Source organism: Talpa occidentalis, unplaced genomic scaffold (genome assembly GCF_014898055.3).
Source record: "Talpa occidentalis isolate TD23 unplaced genomic scaffold, MPIMG_talOcc4v2.1 talOcc4.5, whole genome shotgun sequence".
In the NCBI taxonomy this organism is placed as follows: Eukaryota; Metazoa; Chordata; class Mammalia; order Eulipotyphla; family Talpidae; genus Talpa; species Talpa occidentalis.
This window is the reverse complement of record NW_023604861.1, coordinates 107,163,187-107,190,190: the sequence shown is the minus strand read 5'-3', so window position 1 is coordinate 107,190,190 and position 27,004 is coordinate 107,163,187. Positions and strand designations below refer to the sequence as shown.

Sequence of the window (27,004 nt, the reverse complement as noted above, 5' to 3'; positions counted from 1 at the left end):
TAGGATTGAGTCCTTAGGCCTTTCAACCCTTTGCTCACCGTCATGGTGATCTCATTTAAACTCATGTATTATAATCTATATTCCAATTATTTGAAATTCATATCTTCAGCTCAGACCTTGCTCCCAAATTCTAGGCTTATATAAGCAATTTCTCCTCAATAGTTTCTCTTGGGAGTCTAATTAAAAATCAGTCCAAAACTGAATTGATCTTCAGTGAATAAGATTTGGTCCACCCATAATCATCTTTATACAAGGAAAAGGCTTTTCTTTGATTAGGTTGGATCAAAAATATTAGTGTATCAATAATTTATTTCTCATATTGCACATAATTTTTTTTATAAATCCTGTTGATTCTGACTGAAAAAAATATACTCAGACCATCCATTTCTTGCCATCTCTTTTACTATAATTGCCATGATCTCTTGCTTGGATAATTACAATAGCCTCCCAACTGTTCTAGCTTTTTACTCTTGACCGTCTCTAGTCCATTCTGAACACAGAAGACCAAATATGCTATGTCATGTCATTACTCTGCTCTAAATCCTCTCATTGTCGAAGTCCATAAAACAGCCATTGTCCTTAGAGGACCTGGTCTTTTGGCCTCTCTGACTTTATCTGCCACTGTTCCTCTTACTTACTTTGCTGTTGTCCCAGTGGATTCTTTTGTGCTGGCCAGCAAGTTGTAAGCCTCTTGTTCTAGCTGTTCCTTCCAGATGGAAAGTTTGTCAAGATACACGAAATGGCTAATTTCCTCACATCTATCAAATTTTCCTTCAAATTAAAAAAAAAAAAAACTCCCTCATTTTAGTAAATCAGTCTACAGAGATTTACTTTTGCAGGAAGGGGTGCTAAATTACCTTAATTATAACTAATTTACATTTGCTCTGAAGGTATTCATTTTCTTACTTAAAAAATTTCCTTCAATTTTTTCTTCTCAATGAATTTAATCTAAATACTTTAATAGTGAAACTAATCCCTTACTCTTTTATAGCATTTACTATCTGCTAACATATTATATGATTTAGTTTTCTATTTTAATTTTATTATTTACCCTACTCAAAAATATAAGATACACAGTGAAGGTCTCTTATATGATTCTTTCATTGCTGTATTCCAAGTGCATAGAACATCCTGGTACATAGGAACAAATAAATATTTGATTAATTGAATTACATTCCTCAAGCCTCTAAATATGTGACATTCCAGGGACTATTCAAGCTTTAACTGCACACTTCAGCCTTTATGAATCAAACTTATGCCTAGTTGAAAAAATTAGTTATGCCTGCTGAGGAAGATATATATTAAGAATGAACTAGTTCAATTGCAAAACTAAAGTTAAAAGAGAAAATATATTATTTATTTTATACTTTTTCACATCTGAGTGCAACCACCAGTATGTGAACTCATTTCTGAGCCTCACCAAATTCCTTGAATTAAATCAAACATACTGAATTGGTATTTCTGGAAATAGATAACTGTTGAAATAAATAACTAAAAATACTTTTTATTAACCATAATTTATAGCAATGCCACTTTCTGTAATAGACTTTACACTCCATCTATAGCAGATACTCTCTTTTATTTTAGGTCTGACTGACAGTCACTTGCACTCACCTGTCTTCAGAGGCACAATAGTAATTGTGTCTTGTATGCCCATCATTTCTAGTTACATTGATAAAGACTGTCTCAACAAAATATTGATCTATTGTGAATTTCCATAAAACCAAAGCTAAGAGAATTTAATTATAATTATGATGGTGTTATATTCACCTAAGTAAGTCAAACAACTTCTTCAACAAAAATAAAATATATATTGCATGCATGTTGACACAACCCTTCATCAAACCATGCAAATCTCTGAGTCTAGATACAGAATCAGGATTCTTTCAAATGCAAGGTCCCAAACAGCTCTACCTGTCATTGTCAGGTGGGATAACACTCATTCATCACTTCTTAAAAATTTAATAGTACTAAAAAAATAAGGTTTTTGATCATCTTTCATATGTCAGGCACAATTTCTAGCTTTCATTATATATTATCATAATTACACTATCACTGCAAAGTAAAATTGTTAGTCACACTTCAAAGAAACAAATATACAAGCAGAGACAATGGGTAAACAATGAAATAACAGATAAATATCTGTATAACAAGTATCCATATTTATGAACTTCTAATCACTGATGTATAATACAGTGAGGCAATGGCAAAATTACAGTGGGACCTAACTGAACCAAGGGATCAGGGAAGGTTTCCTCAAGTAACATTTAATTGGATATCTGAAGCAGGAGCTAGACATATGCAGTATGATTGGGAGAATTGGAAAATTGTTTTGTACAATGTCTTAAGGGGATGAAAGCCAGCAAGGTCAGAGAAAGAGGGAGGGAAGAGAGGGAGGAAGGGAGAGAGGGATAGAGTAAGCTAATAGCGGGAATTAAGAGCAGGTAAGTGTGATCTCAGATGCTAGATACCAGTTCAAGTTAAAGCATAAGATAGAGCATGGGATGTGTAATTTCACCTGGATGTATAGATGCCACATCATTGAAAAAACTACTGATTTAAAAAACAACATTGATGTACTACAAATTCATAAAACTCAGAACCTAGATACCTGAAGTTTTAAATGAAAGTAAAGTACCAAGAATAAATTATTGAAATGACTAAATGTATTGAAAGTCAGGAACAGTCCTTCATCTTCAGCATCTCTGGGACCTAGATTCCTATAACTTGAAAGTACTTGGAGTGATGAGCTGTTCTTAACAAAGGAAGCATAACTGACACACTGGGGAGTTTTGAAAAACATACATTAACAAAATTCTACACATATAAGTTTTACCTAATTCAGGAGAAAGTGACTGAGGATGGAACACTTTGATTTATTTAAAGCTATACAAAGAAAACTATAAAACACTGTTAAAAGAAATAGAAGAAGACACAAAGAAATGGAGAGACGTCCCCTGCTCATGGATTGGAAGAATAAACATTATTAAAATGGCCATCCTACCAAAAGCAATATACAGATTCAATGCTATTCCAATCAAAATCTCAATGGCATTCTTCAAAGAAATAGAACAATTATTGATGAAATTCATATGGAATCACCAAAAACCCCAAATAGCCAAAGCTCTCCTGAAAAAAAAAGAAGGGAATGGAGGCATCAGACTCCCAGACTTCAAACTATACTACAAAGCCATAATCATCAAAACTGCATGGTATTGGAACAAGAACAGACATACAGACCAATGGAATCGAATAGAAAATCCAGAAATAAACCCACAGATTTATGGTCAACTAATCTTTGACAAAGGAGCAAAGAATATGCATTGGAGCAAAGAAAGTTTGTTCAATAAATGGTGCTGGGAAAACTGGGTCGCTACATGCAAAAGAATGAAGCTTGACCACCACCTCACACCATACACAAAAATCAACTCAAAATGGATTAAAGAACTAGACATAAGACCTGAAACCATAAAATATATAGAAGGAAATATAGGCGAAACACTACGTGATTTGCACATCAAAGACATCTTTACAGACACATCACCCAAAGCAGTGATAGTGAAGGCAAAGATAAACAGCTGGGAGTACATCAAATTAAAGAGCTTTTGCACAGCAAAAGAGACAATAACAAAAACAAAGAGAAACCCCACCAACTGGGAGAACATTTTTGCACCCAACACTAATGATAAAGGACTGATCACAAAAATCTGCAAAGAGCTGATGAGACTCAACAACAACAAAGAAAATAATCCAGTCAAAAAATGGGCAGAAGAGCTTAAAAGAAACTTCTCTGAAGAGGAAATGCAAATGACCAACAGGCATATGAAAAAATGTTCAACATCACTTGTCATCAGGGAAATGCAAATCAAAACTACCATGAGATACCATCTTACACCAGTGAGAATGGCACATATTAAAAAAACTAGCAACAACAAATGTTGGCGAGGGTGTGGAGAAAAAGGAACTCTTCTGCACTGTTGGTGGGAGTGCAAACTGGTCCAACCACTGTGGAAAGCTGTATGGAGATTTCTGGACCTACTAAACATAGAGCTTCCATATGATCCAGCAATTCCACTCCTAGGTATTTACCCAAAGGACACAGAAACATCCATTCCAAAGAACACCTGCACCCCTATGTTTATAGCAGCACTGTTTACAATAGCTAAGCTTTGGAAACAACCCAAATGCCCAAAAATAGATGACTGGATCAAGAAGATGTGGTACATATATACCATGGAATATTACTCAGCATTCAAAAAAGATAAACACATGCAATTTGCAGCAACATGGATGGCGCTGGAAGGGATCATGCTCAGCGAAATAAGCCAAAAAGAAAAAGAAAAATACCGGATGGTCTCACTCATAGCAGGAATCTAGAAAACTTAAATAAGGGACCAGGAAAATGAATAACTATAAGAAAGTGAAAATCAAAATCAACAAAAAACTATGAACCAGAGACACTTTTAGGGGGGCGGGGGTGGGAGGGGAGGATTGGGGTCAGAATGGGGGGGCTGCAATTGTATGGGGAATATAACAATAAAATTTATTAAAAAAAAAAAAGAAAAATTCATGTTTTGGAAAGAATAAATGATGTTACCATAAAAAAAAAATAAATAAATAAAGCTATACAGGAAATGTGATGTGTAGTGACACTGACAACCACCAAATTGTGGAAGCTTTTAATTGTCTGGGCCTTATTAAAAATTCAAGAGCAAAGATATCCTTAGCTATGGCTTAGGGTTAAGTTGAATATGATCCAAGTTTTTTTCAAACTCATGTCCATAGCTATAACATGTTGTAGAGAAATGATGTTTATAAACAAAAGCAAAAGCACTATAAGAGGGGCCTCCCCGGTGGCGCAGCGGTTGAGCGCTGGGTTGCGAAGCTGCGCGCGGCCTCTGCGGCGCCGGTTCGATCCCCGGCTGCTCCCCGGCCACCAGAGGAGGGTCCCACATGGCGCGCAGACCTCTCCTGCCGCCCACTGCTCCCCTCAGCAGTGTACTTCGGTCCCTCTGCCTGCTCTGCTCCCCACTCTGGCTCTGGTGAATTCTTTCGCCCTCCCGCGCTTCTGACTGTACCCAGTGCATGTATAAACAAAACAAACAAACAAACCAGCAAACAAATAAATAAAGCATGCCTCTATAAAAAAAAAAAAAAAAAAAGCACTATAAGATTGTAAGAAACTAACCAAATATTAAAGGATTTCTATTATACTTTATAAGACAGTAAAAAATACATACTTTCTCAAAACTTTTAACTATCAGTTACAAGCAAAGGAATTTTAACCTTAATTAACCAGAAAATTCAGATGATAAAAATTATTATGTTCTAAATATGTAAGTTACCTGAGTTTTCTTTATTAGAATAGCTTTACATTGAAGCTGTTGGTACTATTTTATCTTATATTGCTATCCTACCTCTTCTGCTTTACATTTCTCTTTCATAGTTCTATATTTACCCTATGCATTGTGCATCTAATTAAAAGCTTAATTGTCTACATAATACTATAAGTCAGATATTAGAGATAACCTTTGAGGATGTGGAAAGTATGTATATCTGTGTTGATTGTACATATATACACAAATGCACATGTACATTTTTAATACAGTTTAGCTCCACTTTTCATTTAACAGTTTGTGATAGCATTCCCTATGTAAACATGCATAAATACTCATTTTATTGGTTACATAAAATGCTATACTATATAACCAGTTATATTATTATTTTCACGTTAATAGAAGAGTTTGTTTCAGATTTTTACCTATATAAGTAATGATGCAATAATCATTCCTGGATGTAGGTACTTACATCAGCATTAAAAAAATAGAGAATAGATTTCTTAAAAACAGCAATGCATGGTAAAGAATATGTGCATTGTTTAAATTACCAGATATGGCAACTGACTTTACCTAAGGTGTTTTTCATTTATTGAGGTACCATTGGTTTACAACACTGTATATGTTTCAGGAGTACAGTTCCATATCTCTTCACAGTATATTGTCACACCGTGCCCACCCACTAAAATTCCCAGGGTCCTCCACCACGGTACATTGAACTATATCCACTCTTAGCTCTCTCTCTGGTAATATCAGTTCTGCAGTCAGAATGCAAAGGTTGTTTTAGTCTGACTTTGTTTGTTCTTTTGCTCTGTTTATTTGTATTCCAAATATAAGTGAAATCATCCAAAATTTATCTTTCTCTTACTGAATTATGTCACTTCACATAATCCTCTCCAGTTCCATTCATGTTATTACAAATGGCAACATTTCATCTTTATATATAAATATAACAAAGCAGAATTCCATTGTGTACATATACTACATCTTCACTCACTCATCTATCTATCTTTGGGCACTTAGGTGGTTTTCATATCTTGGTTATTATAACTAGTGCTGCAGTGAACATATGAGTGCATATCTCTTTTCAAATTAGTATTTTTATATTATTCAAATACATATCTCAGATTGGAATTGCAGGATCATATAGTGGATCTATTTTTCAAATTTTAAGAAACTTCCATACTGTTTACCATAGAGACTGGACCAGTTTAAATTCCCACCAACAGTACGGAAGTATATTTCTTTACACCTTCACCAATTCTTTTTCTTTATGTTCATTGTTATATAGGGCCTTTTCACAGATGCGAGGTGATAAATCTTTGTAGTTGTTATTTATATTTCCATGATAAATGATGGTGAAAATTTTTCATGTGCCTGTTGGCCATCTGTCTGTCTTCCTTGGAGAAATATCTAGCTCTTTTCTCCATTTTCTGATAAAGTCATTTGCTTTCTGTTCATGAATTATGAGTCCTTATAAATCTTGAATATTACCACAATATTGGATGCATGGTTATTTTTTCCCATTCAGAGTTGTATTTTTGTTCTAATGAGTTTCTTCCACTTTATAAGGAAGTTTTTTTTTAATATGATACAGTCCCATTTACTTATTTTTGCTGTTTCCCCTGCCGCTGATACAGAGACCTCAAAGACATCATTGATGATGCCAATGTTACAAAACATATCACCCATGTTTCTGGTATATATTTTATGGTTTGAGCTTTTACATCCAATTGTTTAATCCATTTTGTATTAATTTTTGTGTTTAGTGTGCGATAATGGTGTAGATTCATTTTTTTCATGTCCAGTTTTACCAGCACCATGCATTGAAAAGACTCTCCTTTTAATTAATGTTTCAATTTACTTTCCTTGTAATTGGTTTGTTCAGGTTTTCAACTTCCTCCTGGCTTAATCTTGGAAGCTTGTATAACTCCAAGAATTTTCCAGTAATTATAGATTATTTAATTTTTTAACATAAAGATATTAGTAGTAGTCTCATGATCTTCTTGTATTTCCGTGATGTGTTATAAATCTCTTTCAATTTTGTTCTTGTTAGTGTTTTCCATCTTTCTTTTCTTTGTGAAAATGTCTAGATGGCCATCTATTCAGTTTATCTTTTTAAAGAACCAGCTCTTGATTTCATCCATCTTTTGTAGTGTTTTTAATTTCTCTTTTATCTTCACTGTCATGTTTTAAATTTTCTTCTTTCTATCAATACAAACTTTTGATTTTCCTTGTTCTTCATTTTTTGTTTCCTTAAGGGTAAAGTTATATGCTGTTTGAATTTTTTCTCATTTCTTGATATAGTTCAGTATTTCTATAAACTTCCCATTTAGTAGTGATCTTACTGCATCCCATAGGTTCTGATAATCCATGTCTGTAGTTTTACCTGTCTCCAGGTTTTTTTTTTCTCCTTTGATTTTCTCATTGACCAAGTTACTCTTCAGTAACATGTTGTTTTTGCTCAACATATTTGAGTTTTTGTCAACTTTCTTTATGATTGTAGTTTTATAACCTTGTCTCAGAAAAGATTTTGATATTTCAATCTTCATTAATTTATTGGCACTTGAGCACTTGCTTTGTGTCCCAGTATGTCAATTTTTGAGAATGTTCTCCGTGAACTAAGAATTTATACACAACTTTCTGGGAGTGGACTGTCCTGTAAATGTCTGCTAAACGCAGCCAGTCTAATTCTTCATTTAACACTGTTGTTTCCTCGTTGACCTGGGGCCTGTTTGCTCTGTTTGATAAATGAGATGTTCCTCTGTCTCTTCATTATACTTGGCTCACTGTGTTTATGTTTTTATGAATTAGGCTAAACCGTTTTCTTTTGTAGTTCAGTGATAATGTTCTTATGTTAGATTTGAAGGTTACAGGTTAATGGCCTAGGGTGTTGGCCTTGGATTCTCTGCTTTCTATTGTTATATAGACTGAAGCTTTGTCACCAATAAGGATTACTACAGCTGAGCTCAAGAGCCAGTGCAGGGTGAGGATCAAGATCTCAGTTCTATAGTGTGTGGGCCAGAGGAGGTGGTAAGAAGGTAGTAAGTGTCATTGTAGAGTTTCAAGGATACAGACTTCCTTGGGCGCTATAGGTGCTGAAGCTAAGGAGGGATCTGCAGTCATTGCCAGCTCAAGGCAGATTCCACTGGCAGAATTGTGCCTGTAGCCCCAACTACAACTGACCCCTCAACTGCAGTCTAGCTCTAATTTCAGCAGGTTTTATAAGCACAGTTTTTCCCCTGAGGCTTAGGAATGAGCAGAGTAGCTAGGGGCTGTGAACTTGGGCTGCAGGAAGGTACTGTAGGTGTTTGAAGTCTTAGTAGCAAGCAAGCTGTCAAAATGTCTTCCAAGCCCAGGCAGAGGAGGAGCAGGTAATTGGGGATTTGTGGGAAGTGGCTGAAAAGAACACCCTGGTGGTAGACCACACATTTCCAGCAATGGGATTCCAATAATTTAATGATGGTTTTCTTGATTCGTCCTGCAAGTCTTCATTTGTGTTTTTATTTTCTTTTTAAATCATCTATTGTGATTTTTTTTCCATTTGATATTGTAAGACTTTAGTATGTTCTCAGTAGTGCTTCTCTCTCCGCCCCCCACATATCCTGATTTATTATTTTTGAAAACATTTTGTTTTAGACCTATAAATTTATTTTGTGCTTAATTGTGTCATTTTGATAATTCAATTCTTTGTTATTTTTTCTTTTATTATGTTAGTCCTATAGGTGCCGATATACTAATTTATTCATGTGAACTTTTTTCTTTATATTGTTGATGTTCCCTAAGAGGAATACACACACACACGTATGCATACACATGTATACATATATACACATATATACATACATATATACATATACACACAAATATATTTGGGTATGTATTTCTTCAGTACACATAGAGATTTTCTCTGTAGTGTCTTGTGCTATAAAATGAAGTATGCTGCTGTGTTTTTGTTTGCTATTTTTTGTTATTTATTTGTTTGTCATGTAGGTAGTTTACATTTCCATTCATCTGGTGGACCCCCATTACCTTTTGTTAAGTCATCAAGGATAACGTTCTCTATTTTGTTTTTGTTTTTTTTTTTTCCCCTAGATAGAGATAAGAAGAAAGTGTACTCATCCCGGTCCAACTAGCTCATTTTGGAACCAGTTCAATTCACATACCCAGTTTACCTCTAGATCTACCAGTATTAGTAAATCAAACATGTTCTCCAAATCATTCCTGCAAGAAATCAGCTGGCAGAGACTCCTGGATCCATCCCAAGACCCAACTGATGGACTCTTTTGGGGGAGTCAAGAATTCCCGGTTTGTGTCCCAAAGGACAGATAGGATTTTCCTCTGCTGTTGGCCCTCTGCCTCTCACCCATAGCCCCTATGATAAAGTCTCACAGTAGAGAAAGAAATTGAAATGATGCTCTGTTGACCTGCCTGGTCTGAAAAGATATTAATGCAGCTTCAGTTACATGCCATTTGGAACACACCATCTGCTGGACTATGGTAATTAGCCCAGCTTGAATACTGAAATGTGAAGCCCTGTAAATTTTGGATAAAGTCAAGGAACAGAGAGAAACAAAGAAGCAAAACCAAGAAACATATGCTACAAAGCAATAGAAAGTTAAATGATGGAGGACCAGGAGCATATTTGAAATTATTCCAAAGAATGTATGCCTTTTCTTAATGAATTGTCTGCTTTTACAGATTGTACTAAGTTCCAATTTTTGAATATTACACCTTCTTGGGGAAAGTAATTTTTATTTCACTAATCTTATCATCCTATTTAGGAAATATGTAGCCTACTTTAGGAAATTCCAAGGAAATTTACTGGTGATAAAATAAACTATTAGAGAAACTAATGGCCACTCCCCAATAGACTTCTAGTCTTTCAATTTTCAACACAAATTAAATGAAATACAAAATTTATTTCATAAACATAAATCACATATTTATATAATCATAACTTCATCTCTCATACAAATGCTTTGTAATTATTGCAGGAAATTTTAAATTTAAAATTCCATAAAATAGCTTCTTTGTTGGAATAAGAGAATTTCAAGTCTTCTGCCCAAAACATGTCAAAGCTTGAATGGGTTTTAGATTTATTTGAAAGCATAAATGTAAACAATGTAAAAATATCAACTTTTATGTTTTGAAATTTGGACCAACACAAATATAGACATCTTTCCAAGAGCTAGTGTTATATAATAAAATTCACAAGAGCTTTTAATTTGAAGAGTCTTGGACTGAAACCCCAACTTCACTGTTTATCTAAAGATTGGCTGCACATTTTATTAGAAGGCAAGTCCCTTGTCCAAAAACCATCCACATGCATTTTGATTCAGTTAATCCAGAATGGGATACATTTGAAATGTCCTTAATATAACTGAAATTATTGGTTAAAAATATGTTTCAACAAAATATTTATTTAGATCAAATTGGCACTGTTTGAAGTAATCTCATTTTTCTTCCTTTAAGTGTGCCATTTACGTTATATCCCAAACACATCATTATTCCATTATGTGACATCTAGATTATATATATTCAGTTAAATTCAACAGTTATTTGCTGAACATCTTCTGTTCCAATCATTGTGCTCAGTGCTAGAGATTATAAAGTTAAATTAGGCTTTCTTAGTTCAACAGACTCTAACCTAATAGTAGAAAATCTCCAGTTGGGGAAAAGGATTAGGAAAATATTATTATTATACCAGGATACTTAATAATGGATATGGAAGATGGGTTAAATTCTAGGAGGAAGTTCATGTTTTCACAGAGAAAACAAGAAATAGCATCAAGAAGTGAGATGTGGATTCTCTTCAAAGGGTAACACCAACTAGTAATTATATGTAACCCCTAAGCATCAAGCTTAGTAAACATATTATGAAAATATACTTGTTGAATGAGAAATTAAAGAAAAATGTGAGTTACAGTATTTGTTAAAGTGACTTGCCTTTCTGTCTTTGCTTTCAGATGGATGTAAATTTTAAGTAAACCTGTTTTGCAATTTTTTGTTTTCCTTCCCATTTGGAAAAAAAATGGAGGGACAAAGTAGTAGGCAGGTGGAGAAACAATTATCAATTTTAATACCAAATAAATATGGTTTTGGAATAGGATTTTAGAACATAGTCTATATATTACCAGTGTCTTCTGTTATATGCCCCCACAATCTGTAGATGGAGAAAATTGGCCACTGTCACACAGAACTATATTTCATGTTTGATTTCCATCTCTTTTGTTAAATGGAAAACCCGAGGAATATATACTTCTGGTTAGCCCATTAAATTCTTTATGGGCATTTTAAAACTTTCAAGTGAACCACCGGCTTGGTCATTTAGAGGGAATATAAGATTGATACACTATTCAACAAGATCCATTGGAAGTTTTCCTTTAGGTATCAGTGACTTGGAGTTATAGTTTTACCAGTCACACTATTTAGTTCAGTGTCCTGTGGTGAGACAGGTATTTTATGGACCAAATCATTTATTTCATTACCTAAAACCTATAATTCATTATCTCTCCCCTCTTATTCTCAGAAAAGAGTTATGAAATTACCTCATGTAGCATCTTCCAAGATACTCCTCTCCAATTAGAAAACCGTCCACCCCCTAGAGGTCCTAAACAGATCAGAGACACAATACATTCTTTGCTGTCTATTCTGAAACTTTGGTTTTTATTGGGTAACATTTTTCTTAGCCTGATCAATAAAAATCAGAAACAAGATAATTATCTCTCAACCCTCAGAAACTATGTGCATGCACATCTCCAGATAATTTAGATAGAGTAATAGGTAATGGTGGAAGGTACAGAAAACCTAAGTACAAACAGTGCAACAATTTAACTATTCCCTAGCTTCTATATCAACTTGCATTATCAATGGTTCTTGTTTTTCTATTATCAAGACGAGTATCAGCTTTTAATAAAGTACTGCTCATACTAAGAACTTATTTTTTTTTAAAGATTTATTTATTTATTTGTTTGTTTATTTATTTATTTATTTATTTATTTATTTATTTATTTGTACAAGCACTGGGGACTGTCAGAAGCGAGGGAGGGTGAGAGAATTCACCAGAGCCAGAGCGGGGAGCAGAGCAGGCAGAAGGACCGAAGTACACTGCTGAGGGGAGCAGCTGGCAGCAGGAGAGGTCTGCGCGCCATGTGGGACCCTCCTTCGGTGGCCGGGGAGCAGCCGGGGATCGAACCGGCGCTGCAGAGGTTGTGGGCAGCTTCGCAACCCATTGCTCAACCGCTGCGCCACCGGGGAGGCCCGACTAAGAACTTATTTGTGTGTGGGTGTGTGTGTGGAGGGAGAGGGAGAGAGGACGAGAAAGTCACACACACGCACGCAGGCAGGGGAAGGGGGTGGGATCTGCCAGAGCACTATGTCATTTGGGACTGATAATACCGTCCATACTTCTATTTTGTTGCCCTAGTCTTTTCATGGAAACCTCAGGACATCTTTCCTAAATATATTCCCTGGTGTTTTCCTGTTACACACAAACTGTGAAACTACATGGAGTTCAACATAGTTCTTTCATGAAGCTAAATATATCTTACAATTTTGAGATCCTCTGTGACTCTATTCAGCTGTGAAGTGGTCCTTCAGTTGTTAAAGGCTGAATAGCCTAGACGCTCTGGAAGTCACAACAGGAGCAATGGTGCAAAATTTCTACTCTTGGATTTTTTCCTTTCATATTCTTTATAAGCAGCATCATACTTGATGATCTTAAAATGCCCAATCAAATGCTGTAATCTCGTCTTTCTTTAATCATGCAAAAAGCACTTTTAAATAAAAAGATTACATTTTAAATAAAAAGATTACATTTTAAATTATCTTACTGATATGGTTAAGTATGTTAAAAACAGGTCAAAAGGGAGGAAAAATGTTTTATACTTTTTATTATGATGCAGAATATTTTCTTCAGAAACTATAGTAATGAATCCTAATAGTGCCCATTATTTTCTTGAAACTCAATTAGATTAGAAACACAAATAAAAAAACAACATATAGTACCACAAGATAGGAGTAAATGTCTCATTAAAGGACTTAACTTACTGTAATGCCAGGAAGGGATGGAGCATGATCTCTATGATCCCAGCAGACAGGTAAAGGAGAGTCCTGGAGCCCTGGGTGGCTTTCTCAGGCTTTTATTGAGCTTTTACATGTAGTGCAGCATCCAGGTAGATGGCAGACAGGGGTGAGGGTGGGGGTGCCAGGAGGTTGGCAGGCCTCCCAGCCCCTGCAAATCTTCACCCTTTACTGGGTTCTCTGGCACTAGCTTTCCTGCCTCTGCTTCTCTTGGGAAATATATATAATGCAGCCATGGCCCACAGAAGTAAACAGTGCAACTAAATACAACAGTGTAACAAAATGCAGGTGCCCGCCATCAGGCATGCAATCCTAATGGCAGAGGGCAGAAAAGCCTGAAAATCATTTACCGTACACTACCATGACTAAATCTATCCCATCTATACATGTAATATACATTCAGTGAGTAGTTCAAAGTTATCATTCAGTTCTTAGTGAACTACTTCACCATATGAAAAAACCAACTTCTTATCAAATTATGGTGAAATTTTATTAGTAAAGAATTATTGGATACCTATATTTTATGGGTGAGGAAGAAAATAGCTAATTTCTGAATAACCAAATATTGCTTTCATTGTATTAAAATGCAGTTAGGATATGGAAGTTCATTATTAATGTTTTCAAAAATTAAAGGTGTTACTGTTTTCCTAAGCAAGGAATATGGGCATCAATTAATCACTTCTCAATGAGTCAGATCCACATTGTGTACTCAATTGCTGTATCTGCTCTAAGAAAATGATGCTCTTCGGAATTAATGAAGTATGATGATAGCTTCTTTTTTTTTCCTACACTAATTCATATGAGATTAATACACTAGGATTTTCCTTTTTTCAACTTACTTTTCCTTGTCACTTTTGCTTCTGTTGTATTGTCTGCCTTAAATGACTTTTTTCTTTTGCTTTTAATTTGTTTCAAAAATCAAATAACTCCCAAATTAGGATCATATAAAAGTTGTGCTCATAGGCCTAAATGAGTTCTTGTATCTTTAAGGAACAGTTGTGTGTGATTTTTTACTTCTACTTTCATATCTAAAAAATGCTTTCAACAATGAAAATTTGCCATTTGTGACAGTATTGATGGATTTTGAGGTTGTTTTGCTAAGTGAAATAAGTCAGACAAAGAAAGACAAAAAAACATGTGACTCTCTTCTATGGGAAATCTAAAAAAAAATAAGTTAAATAAAAAATGAAATCAAACTCGTGGATGCAGAGACCAGATGGTGATTGGTAATGGGCACATGGATGAAAGGCATCAAAAGGTACAAACCTCCAGTTATAAAATCTATGGCATGGGATGTAAGATACAACATGGTGATATGGATATGGAGTTATATATGGGTGGGGGGGTATATATTACATACTATATATTTGTAATTTGCTAAGTGTGTAAATCTTTAACATTCTTATGACAAGTAAATAAAATGATGTATAATGATGAATGTTGACACATTGTGCTCATTTTGCAAGTATAAATAATAAATCATTGTTAAATGCCTGATATAGCATGTCAATTTTATCTCAACTTAAAAAAATTCTCTCTTAATTCTTGCAGGATAGGTGAATTTGCCAGAGACAAGATATGAGAACCATTCAGACTGTCCCAAAATACTTCTGTTCTTCTGGTCATGGTAAGATGATTCCTTCTCAGTATTTGAAGTTACATGTGTTCATGACTTAGCTGGATAACAAAATATGAGTGAAAGAAACCTGTATCACTTCTAGGCCAAAATTTTAAGAGTTCAACAAGAATAACACATTGTCTTACTATTTACTATGGTGATCATGAAAGTGAGAATCAGGATGGGGTTAACTCAGTTTTCAGTGTTTCTGATAAACACAGGCTCTACCCAAACTATGATGAACATGAAGTGTGATCAAGAAAAAGTCTTTGATTTTTTTGAGAAATGGGGAGTTGTATACTATCAAAGTATAATCTATTTACAATGTATACCTATATCAAATCATCACATTATATACTTTCAATTTTGATAAGACTTTGTCACTTTTAACTTTGTTCCTTTGTATAATAGGTCTTTAAAAAAAAAAAAAAAAAACCTCTAACTGCTTTTAAGATGTTTTCATCATTGATTTTAATTTGGATTTAATATACCCTAGTGTTGTTTTCTTTATATTTATTCTGATTGGGGTTTGTTTACCTCCTTGGATGTGCGGGTTTACTGTTTTAGCCAAACTTGAAAATTCTCTGCTCTTCTTTCTTCAAATACTACCATTCTCAATTTCCCCCTTTATGAATATACTTATATATTCTGGATTACAATTACTAGATCATAGTTCACTGTGGTTCTTTTTATGTCTGGTCTTTCCCTTCAATCACTGTGCTTTATTTCTACTGCTATGTATTCATGTTCACTGATTTCTTCTTCTATGGAGTTTAATATGCTATTAATTCCAACAGGTTATATGTATTTTGGTTATATGTATTTTGTCTTTATACATGTTCATTTTGTAATATTTTATGTCTTCTATTTCTCACTTTGTCATGTTCATATTATTTTTACCTTCCTGAGACTATGGAATATGGTAAATATTTTAAAAATATTTAGAAATGTCCTTCTTAGCTGATTCTGTCATCTCTTTTTTATTAATCTGTTATTACTTAACAGATTTCTCTCATGGTTCTGAGGGATAATTTTCCACTCCCATTGATTAGGTGCTTGCCATTATTTGTTTTATGTTGTTGATTGTTAGATTTTATTGTATTTCTTTATGTAGTGTTGTGTTTTCTATGCGCAATTTAGTTACTTGAAAACAGTTGAATTCTTGCTTTTATGTCTTTTAGGGTATGTCTTGAATCTCTAATAAGGTGGCGCCTTTCTGAGGTTTCCTTAGGTATAAAGGTTGTTCAACTGTGGCTGTTGAGAAGAAAAAGTATCCCCAGTTCTGTGTGGGTTCTGGGAATTGCCCCACTGAAAATATTCACATTTTCAGTGGTTAATTCTCTGCTCAAGTAGTGTCCTCATGTGTGCACAGAGAAGATCTACAGGAACTTCTTGTTAGATTTTTTTTTTTTTTTTGCTTGTTTGTTTTTTTTTTTTTTTTTTTTTCTTTTCTCTCTTGCTGTTTCTGAGCTCCTTGCTCTCAGTATGCCACTGTAAAAATTCTGGTCACTCTGACTTCTTCGACCTTTAATCTCTGTCTTCTTATCTCAGCAAAGTTGCTTGGCTCTTCAACTAGACTTTACCTTCTCTATACCTCAACCCAGCAACAACCTCTGTTTTCCAAACTGAGATGATTTTGCCCCCTAGCGGACATTTGCAATATCTTGAAGCATTTTATGTCAAAACTTGTGGTGATGTTACTGCATATACTGAGACAAGGCCAGAGATGCTACTAAATATCCCACAATGCATAGGACAGTAGCACAACAAGGAATTATCCCATATGTCAATTGTATCAAAGGTTGAAAAACTCTGCCTTTGGCAGTCTCCAGGGAATGTCATCATTTACTTGGGAATTATAAGCATGCACTGAGTAATGTTCCAACTTTGTAGTATCAGGAGACAGAGTGACATCTTTGTTTCCAAAGATTATGTAAACAAAGCTTGCTACTTTTCTTTTATTAACTTTCTTTACTAAAATCAAATTTCTTTGCCTTTTGTCAGTTCTTTACAAATTTGTTTCCTTCACAATGAAAGGCATAAAAACTATGGGCTTTGTTTACTTTTTTGGGTCTTCATATCTTTGCGGGGACTTCACTATAGACTAAATTTAGTTTTTCTCCTGTCAATCTGTAGTTTATGATGGAGGTAACGGGGAAAGGGAGGGTCTCAGCTAAGTATCTAGATGAGCAGAGGAAAAAAGTTTTTTCTCTCCTACACCATACTGAAACAAAACATTACTTCAGATGTTATTATTATTTTTATAATCTGTGACTTTTAAAAAGCTAATATAGGGCCTCCCCGGTGGCGCAGCGGTTGAGCGCTGGGTTGTGAAGCTGCCCGCAGCCTCTGCGGTGCCGGTTCAATCCCCGGCTGCTCCCCGGCCACCGGAGGAGGGTCCCGCTTGGCGCACAGACCTCTCCTGCCGCCCACTGCTCCCCTCAGCAGTGTACTTCGGTCCTTCTGCCTGCTCTGCTCCCCGCTCTGGCTCTGGTGAATTCTCTCACCCTCTTGCGCTTCTGACTGTACCCAGTGCATGTATAAACAAAAAACAAACAAATAAATAAATAAATAAAAACATGCCTCTATTAAAAAAAAAAAAGCTAATGTAAACTTATATGTCTCAATGTTTTTATCTGTAAAACTGAGATACTAGCATTATTTCTGGGATGACAATAATAATACTTTGCTGATATTTGAAAACTCTTTTTTTTCCAGGTTCCCAAATCAATATATTGATTTGTATTCTTATTATATGGACAGTTGGCATCAATACTTTTAACAAAACCAGTTCAAGTTAATGCAACAAATTAAAAAAATACTGGTCCTAATAATGTTATAAATTAATTCAACAAATTTCAGTTCCAACATTTTCTTTTTAAATGCACTGCAAAAGAAAGTGGGTGCATGAAATCTGTATGCTACTAACATCTATAGTAAAGGTCAAACACTAACAACAGGCAGAAGATGTGATCTTAAGTAAACAAAGTTGGAGAAAGAGAAAGAAACCAAGGAAGGGATATCACTTTCCATGAAAATCAAATGGTTCTTTCATACATGATAATCCTTTCAGTTATAAATTAAACTACAAAATTATTATACTTATTGTACTATTTTATAGGAAAGTAAGGTTCAGAAATACACTTAAAGATACTTGTAAACTATTGTATGAGAATTTGAAAATAGAATTTCTTTTTTTTTTAAGATTTATTTATTTATACAAGAACTGGGGTACAGGTCACAGGCACAGAGGGTGAGAGAATTCACTAGAGAGAAGAGTGGGTAACAGAACAGGCAGATGAACCAACGACACTGTTGAGGGGAGCAGTGGGCGAGGCAGAAGAAGTCTGCCACGCCATGTGGTTATATCCCTGACTGGCTGGGAATTGAACCTGCACTGACGAGGCCACGGACAGCTTCACAGCGTGCGCTCAGCCCACTGCTTCACTGGGGAGGCTGAAAATACAATTTCTAACTCTAGCATATTTTAACAAAGGAAGATACCTAAGTCCAATGCTTTTTTTTTCCCTCAGAGAAAATAGGTGAAAGATTGCCCATGAGCTTTTCTTTTTCTCAGTTTTCCACTTTGATGTCATAAATTATTATAATGTAGCAAAAATAAAGTATTTTCATTTTTATTAAAACAGTGCTCATATATTTTGAGTTGTTTAAATTACTCCTAAATAGGCTAAATACTCTAGCTTTCTTGCATCCCCTTAGACACTAGTTTATCTAACAAAAATTATCAAAACTAACAAAATGTTTAGTATGGTTAATGTTGCTAAATTGTTAAATTACATTTTTAAACATCATTTTATAGTTTACTAATGTTCAAAGTTCTAAAAACACATAAGGTCCTGTTTTAAAGATTTGATTTTCAAGAACATCCATGTATACTCCTTTGAGGAACTGACATTTATTGTAGAGTTCAGGACTCCCCCATCATCTCTTTGCAAGACCTGTGTAATCTCAGTCCATTTACTAACTTAAGTTATGTCTCAAGGGGAAAAGAAGAAATGTTTACTACATATCTAGCTACTAAGTTGTTATGAGAATTGAGCCAATACTGAATGTGCTTTGAAATTATGGAATGAAAGATGATATTCATGTTGCAATTGTGATCAGTCCTGTAACCTCTTTAAAAAAAAGTGTACTATTGATGGAGTGATTGGAATTGATCCAAAGAGTGAGTGAAATCAGCATATGATTTAAAAACATAGTCATTTTTTATTTTTGGTCACTTGTATGCACCAGAAGAAAGGTCAAGGCAAGCATAAATGTCCTAATTTTCAGAAATCAATCATCAAAACTAAATTGTCCACTTCTTTGAGTTTTTCAAATTGTGGTAGTACTAGAGGTCCCTATCTTCACCCCTCTATCCCTTTTACCTGATGCTATTAAAAGAGATTATATTTGAAAACAAGCACATAAAAAAATACCTAGTTTCAGATACATATCCCTTGATATTAAAATGTAAAGCAAACTTCAACTCTAAGTACATAAAAAGGCATAAGCATATGCCTTATATCACCAGATTATATATGCCTTATAATCACCAGTTTACATTATTTCCTCTATTTTAGAAATGTTTTAGGCTTCTATTTTGTGGTGAAAATCAAAGTTAATAAAATAAATCTATTTACTGGGCAGTTACTTTTGTGGGTCAGAAATGTGCCAAAGGTTTTTCATTTACTTCATACCTAATTCAGTACTGAAGGATGTGCAGAACCACCCACCCTCCCCCAAGGTGTATAGAACTCACCTACCCACCCAAGATGAGTCACTTTGGTGTGTGGGTTATTTTGAGCTAAGGTCAATCAAGGCTCTCTGGTTTAAGAGAGACTTTACTACTACCTAGTGTAATGAAAAGTGTGGATATTATCCAGAGTTGGGATTATCTACAGAAATACCTTTCTGTCAGAGAAACATATCTATATGGTAGGGCAAACCTGTAATTGCAGTCTATCTGGTTCCTTTATCATCTGAGTCCCCCTCATCTCTTCTTGAAGGCCCAGGCCCTGTCCCATTCCTTAGTTCAGGATAAAAACCCTTGTTTGGTGCCAATTTCTTTAGATATTAAATCCCATGTACATTCTCCATATGTGTGTAGTTAAGTTTGTTCACTTTGTCTTCTAGTCTTTCTGATGTTAATTTGGTTGTTTCACTAGCCAAAGAAGAACCCAGAAGGCTAGAGAGAAATTTCCTTGTCCCTGTAGTGTTATGGGACTACTGTTACCATTACACCTATTTTATAAATGGTACAAGTGAGACTCAGAGTGACTTAATCAGGGTCATACAGTAAAAGAGAAGTCAGACTCAAACCAAGACCAAACTTACTCTATATATTCAAAATGTAGTTACTTTGCCACTTTAACCTAATGTTGATGGCTAAGATGAAGGAAATTATCTAAATCTTCTTAGCTAAACATGAAACATATTTAGTGCAAGCATTTCTTAACAATGGTCCCAACTATTTTAAAAGTAACGATAAAGATAAGAACAAGGAAGAAGAGAAAGGAAGAAGAGGTGGAGAGGAGGAAGAGATGTTATTTCTCCAAAGAGTGCGCAGCAGAGTGTTTTAGAGGCTCTGTGATGTGTGATTTCACAACATAGTATATGTCAAAGACAAATAAGAAAGCAGCTGTCTTTTTTTTTAATTTTTTAAATAAATTTTATTTTTATATTCCCCATACAATTGCAACCCCCTTATTTTGACCCCAATCCCTCCCCTCCCCGCCCCCCAACCCCCATAGAGTGTCTCTGTCTTCTATTCAGTTAGACATTGAGGAGACTTGTAAAACTATAAAACAGTGCCACTCATTTCATTAAATTGTCTTTGTTTTTAAAAATATAGGTATTTTTATAGAATATGTTGCTTATTTAACATATAAAGTTTTTATTCTGAAATTAATAAAGACTGAATATGTAAGTTTTAATTTCTAATGCAGTAAATGTTAATAAAAACAATCCAGATAAACAAGAGAACTTTGGGAAAATTGATAATTGTTAAGAATGTAAAGGGGTTCTGAGATTAAAATGTTTGAGGGCCACAGCTTATAGAGTCTTTCCATTAAACACCTTTTGTATCTAGTTGGACTGATTTAGTTCTTCAGGAAGTATAGCTGTTTTAAAACATTGTATCTGTTTTTTGAACTAAGTCTATCACCCATCTATAATGCCCTCCCCAAATTCCATTCCAGGAAATCTTTTAAAGAATTGTATGAAGCCTGATTTTGTCTGCTTAAGGCTTGAAAATATCTCCATTTGAAAAATCAATGGAGTGGCTTTTCATTCTTATTAATGCAGGATCAAGTTGGTTTTGACTTGATACTCAATTCTTTATAATAACCCACTGAGTACATGAAACTGAATGGGAGACATATCTAGCAAAGTGGTACTCTTGGAGTTTTCATAACTTTGTGTTGCTAGGAAACAACTTTACCATCAGCGAAGAGCATCTGCTTCATTTAAAATCTCCCTTCCAGGCAGTATAGATTGCATTGAGCATTGGGAGGGGAAAAAAAGCAAAGAAAAACCAATTACTTTCTAAAAACAACAACAATGTTAAAAGTCTTGAAAGCAGACAGCCTCATGCTATATTTGTGATTATATTCTTTGGAAAGCTTTGCTGGAGGGGTTGTCTTTCTGCTAACTCATAAAACTGAAGAAGTCCTGAGTAGAAATTGAGATCACTCAGGTTCAGAATTTTAAGAAATACAATGAGAATGATAGTTGTCAGCATTTGCGGAGGGACTTATGTGGTGTGTGTGGTGGTGTGTGTGTGTGTGTGTGTGTGTGTAAGTGCGTGGGGGGGGAGTAGTTGATATACTTTATGATCTGAATTTTATTTTGTCATCTTCATGCAAAGTTCTTATTTTAGAGAAATATTTTATGATGTATATAGGCCACATTCTAGGACCTTCCTCCTGCCTCCTCCCTCATTGTTTCATAGTTCATCAAGGTATGATCAGTCTATAGTAGGATGGAGAAACAACATATATTGCTAATAGCTGTATTTTATGCAAACCGACCCCATATCCTTGCACCATTTTTTTTCAAAGTAAATCTCCTACGTCAATAAATAATAACATTTCATATTGTTTTATATAATTCACTCCCATGTCCTTGAATGGAGTATTGGTGGTACCCTTATCCAACAAAAGCAAGATGTGCTGCTATTTATATGTGAACAAGTCCTAAAAAACCAGTGACTTCTGTTTCACAGTATTTCCACATTTGCATTCCTGACAAGATTTCAAAGATTAAAATAAGAAAGAAAAATAGAGCCTCCAGGGGCAAAGGAAAGAGAAGAACCAAAATGAGAGAAAGACTGGGAAAGGATTTTACAGCTTATTGGGGAATTAACTTACTTGCCACAACATCCATTCTGGGGTGTGTCATTTTAAGGTTGCTTTCTAAAAAGAGGAAAGAGTATTTAACATTTCCTCAATCTGGGGAAATGCTATGGATTGTCAACATTCCCAGACTTCCTGCTCACTGATGACTGCTGTTGGAGTTCATTGACCTCACTGTGGGCAGCCCAGGACCTGCAGACCACAGCAACACCCTGCAGGTACATGGCATAACCTCTGTGGCCCCTTCTGTCCAGAAATGCTTAACAGTGGTCTTCCATGATCCCTTATTCATGACTCCTGACACATCTTGAAATCTAGTGGCTACATTTTCTTGGTTTTTGTGTCTCCTCATGAATTAAGTTTGTAAATTTGCCTTTCTATAGACATCTTCTTATTTCTGTGGTTCCAACTCTAGTTCCTACCTCCCCACCCCAAGTCATAATCCTGAATTCAGGCTACTATTGTTTCTCTGGTTAAATCCCTTAGATTTTTCCATTTGAAATAACATATTGCTTGTTTCAGAGATAACCCTTATGTTGTATACCAACTTTAACAAATCAAATACTTGTGTCTGTATCTTTATATATGTATTTTTAATTATAAAATTTATTCCTTTATTGGTATTGCTATTAAAAAATAGGACAAAAAACAGGTCCCAAATGGAGTCATTCCTGCTGGGCCTCCACCTAGACTTACTACCTAATCTCATTGCTGTTTGAATTTCTCCTAAGAGTATAATACTAACAAATCAATCTGGAGTTTCCCAATCAATACCAGTGAGGTAATATGCATGACACTGTGCCGCCCTTCAGCTAAGGTAAGGTAACTTCATTTGAAGTAATCTTTATTAAATACTTTCTCCCACCCTCTTTCTATCTATAACTACCTTTTTGTGTAGGAAAGGGGTAGATGGGTTGAGGCAAGTCTGAAAGGAAAGAGGCAAAATCAAAGTACAAGTCAAAATAAAGGCTGCCACTGACAGCCTCGGGTCTCTCACCCATGTATCTTCCAATATTTCCTTCCATGTCCCCCAAGTCCCTGGGCAAGTGTGAGGCAGAGAAGCAAGTGTGGTTTCTTCACATGTCTCTCTGCTCAGTGTGACTCCTCCAGTTCTTCTTTTTCAGCCTTCTCTCCCAAGTCCTTTTTAGCTTCCCTTAGCTGCTCAGCTCTACCTTTCACTAGGTGGGTCAGAGAACATGGACCCTCCCCGTTTTAGATTTCACTGTTATACCTACACTAAAAATTAGGAATAAGTGGAATTAAATTCTGACTATCCTTTGTTCTCTCTCCCCCCTAACCCCTCCTCATGATTAAGCAGTAACTAGCTCCAACTGCATTCCTGGGAACTTATAAATTGTTTGTGTTACATCCCTAATACAGTTCTCTGTGTCCCTTTGAGCTTGACAGTGTTATAGAAACAAACATCTGCTGATTGTTGAGAAAAATGTCATGCTGGCAAAGTCAAATACCTTGACTCATGTCACCTAGAAGTCAAATACTTTGACTGTTACCTAGACTACCCAGCACCTCCTCGGACCTGGAAATGCAGAGCCCCACACATCACTCCCATCCCTTTTCCTGCCATTCATTAGGTTGCTAACCCAATAGCTGAATCCTTTGGTGGTCACCTCATATAATAAACTCCTCTGTGCAAAGATATTCTTGTGGTTCAGAGTTTGGCATCTTGGATACAAGTGAAAGATCTGGTTTGGCCATTTACAAGAAGCCTGCTTTAATTCTTATCCTTGTTTCTCACTAGGTTTCAAGGCCTCTTCTTCTGGATTCTTTCAAGGTTATTTTGCCTTTTGTTTTCTACTACTTGAATATAATATGCTCAGGTATAACTTTTTGCTGCTCATTCCACTCAGTGTTTATTGAGCTTCCTGGATTTGTGCTTTGGCATCTGCCATTTGTTTGGAAAGTTTTTGGCCTTTATTTCTTCTACTTGCCATTTTATTTCAATAATACTTGCATTATCATTTCAAATATTTCTTCTGTTCCTTTCTTTTGTCTCTTTCTAGTGCCATAGTTATGCATGTTATAGCTTTTAAAAATTGTCCACAGTTCTTGGGTATCCTGGTCTGTCTTTGTCTTAATTTTTTAAATTCATTTTTGTGGTTTGGGAAGTTTCTATTGATGTATTTTCATGTTTAATGATTATTTAATCAGCTGTGTCTAGTCTGATGAGTCTTCAAGGAAAAAATATTCTGGTATAGATTTTTTATTTCTAGTTTTCATTTTTGATTCTTCTTCAGACTTTCCGTGTCTCTTCTTATATTACTCAACTGTTTTTACATGTTATCCACATTTCCATCAGGATATTATCACATTAATCAAAGTCATTTTAAATTTCCTGAGAACTTTTATACATCTATGCTATGTTTGAGTCTGGTTATGGTGATTGCTTTATCTCTTGAGATTGGGTTTTTTCTTACACTTTGTTGTAGCTAGTATTTTTTTGTTGAAAGCCAGACATGCCTTATCAGGTAATAGGAGCTGAGTTGGACTTTATTTAATGTTTGCTGCAGTTGTAGGTGTCAGATGCTTCAAATTCATCTAGTATGAATTTGTACCTCCTCCTGACTTTGACTTTTTCTTTCTAATCCTCAAAAATAATTTGTATCATGCCTCAGCAGTAATGCATTACTATTATACTGGAGCTCTGTTAGTGTGGTGAAGGACTATTCTATCATCTCCCAATTTAAACTGTTTTTTAGTGGACCTGTTACTATGACCTGTGGCCATAAGTATTTCTTCTTTATTGCCCATTAAATAAAATAGGAAGACTGGAGAAGCCTGCAGTGTGAAACATTCTCTCAAGACTCTGGGACAAGCCTTTGATAAGGTCTTTATTCCTGGGTAGCCCTTGCTATGGAGAAAACTTTGGGCATATTTCACAACCATTACTATTTACAATCACTTTTTACAAGTATTCCTTTCCCCTTTCTCTGCCAGAGACCTGAGAGGATCTACAAATATTCATAGTGACAACCTGTTGGAGTTTCTAGTAAAAGTGTAGGAGTTACCCTAAAACTGCAGCCTCCAGTTATTTCTTATTCTTACAATTCTAATCCGCACTCAGTGTCTAGGAAGTCTTGAAAATTATCCTTTACGTGTTCCTCCCAGTTTGTAGCTCTAGAAGTTCCTGCTCCAGTTAAGCAGGTCTCAGCTGTGATTGTTTGGATTCTTCTGTTTCAACAAATGTCAAGATGGCTATTCACGCTACAAAATCATTTATCTGATGAATACAGTAAAATGCTTCAATTTTTAGTTTGTACAGACTTTTGTTATTTTTGTTGTTATTGCAAGGATGGGGGTGATAACTTCCAGATTCCTTACATGGAGTTGTTAGTGATTTTTAACAATATACATTTATTCAAAACAACATTAATTCATGTGCACAGCAAACAATTAAATCAGCCCCTCACTCTGCCTGGCATTGTACTGAATGTAATGGCTGTGTATCTCAGAATACCTTTCCACTGGTAAAGTAGATGCTGATATTTTGCTGTCCTATATTAGAAAGACTGCCAAGATTCTCTTAAAAAAAAAGGAAAAAAAGCTTCTTTTTTCCCATTTCTGCATGGGTGACACACTGTCAGATGTGTAAATTCTATGCAGAGGTATTTGTTTCCTCCTCCTGGTGTCAAGCTGTTAAGTGTGATTTGTACTTCCTGTTGCTTTGCTTCAGGCAAGGGAGGAGGTGACAGCTCAGATTTGAAGAATTAGACTAATTGCAGTAAACACCCAAGGTTCTCAAGGAATGTGCAAATATAGAAAATCAATTTTATAGTATTATTATCCAATTTTACAGTGTGTAATAATATATTTATGAAGCTTTAGCTTCAAAAATAGAAATAGAGATGAACATAAACAAAAATAAAACCAAAGTAGGCTCTATGCCCAGAAATCCAGAGCAGTAAACTAAGTACAACAGGAAAATATTGCCAAAAAGGAATAGTTCTCAGACACACACCAAAAAAAGTGCTTTGAAAATAATTTCTCCCAAATTGAAAGAGGATTGAACATCTTAGCTGTGATAGGAAAACAAGAGACAGAAAGAGTCCTGTGTAATGTCTCTATCAATCCTTTAATTTAGCAATTATGGAATTGATGATCAGAAACATCATCTCATACTTTCCAGAGCTCAAGATCTGAACTATAATTCAGGTTTCCTGAATGCTATTCAAGGTATCTCCTGCACAGACAAAAATGTTATCTGTGGCTCTGTGTTCTCCATACATGAGCTTTCAATACAATTCCTTACCAGGATGTAGACAGACAAAATAACTGGGAAAAGATGGAGACTTCAACAGAGGTAACTAACATAGATTCACAAATGAAAAAATAATATCCAAAAATCTACTAATAGGTAGAAATATCTTTTTTCATTGCATTTTGCCATAATATAAAATAAATATATTTGGTAGATATATGTCCCTTTAATGTGAATTTTTTTTAACTCTAGATATTGAAATAAAACAATTCACCAATCATTTAAACTCTTTTATCCCCATAGAATGAATTATTTGTTATTTTGATTATTTAGTAGCTATTGATAAATAACTTAGAATCAGTATGTATGCTGACTTTGCTCTATACTGTACTGG

At 35.1% G+C, this 27,004-nt stretch overlaps 1 long non-coding RNA gene across 1 annotated transcript in view; it reads left to right on the top strand.

Annotated features, from left to right (window-relative positions):
* The window catches only part of LOC129146985 (uncharacterized), a 216,428-nt gene that overhangs the window by 105,557 nt on the left and 83,867 nt on the right, over positions 1 to 27,004 (top strand). Inside the window, exon 2 of the long non-coding RNA XR_008554433.1 lies at positions 14,973 to 15,048. This is a non-coding gene — a long non-coding RNA (uncharacterized LOC129146985). The remainder of the gene's footprint in view (positions 1 to 14,972; positions 15,049 to 27,004) is intronic.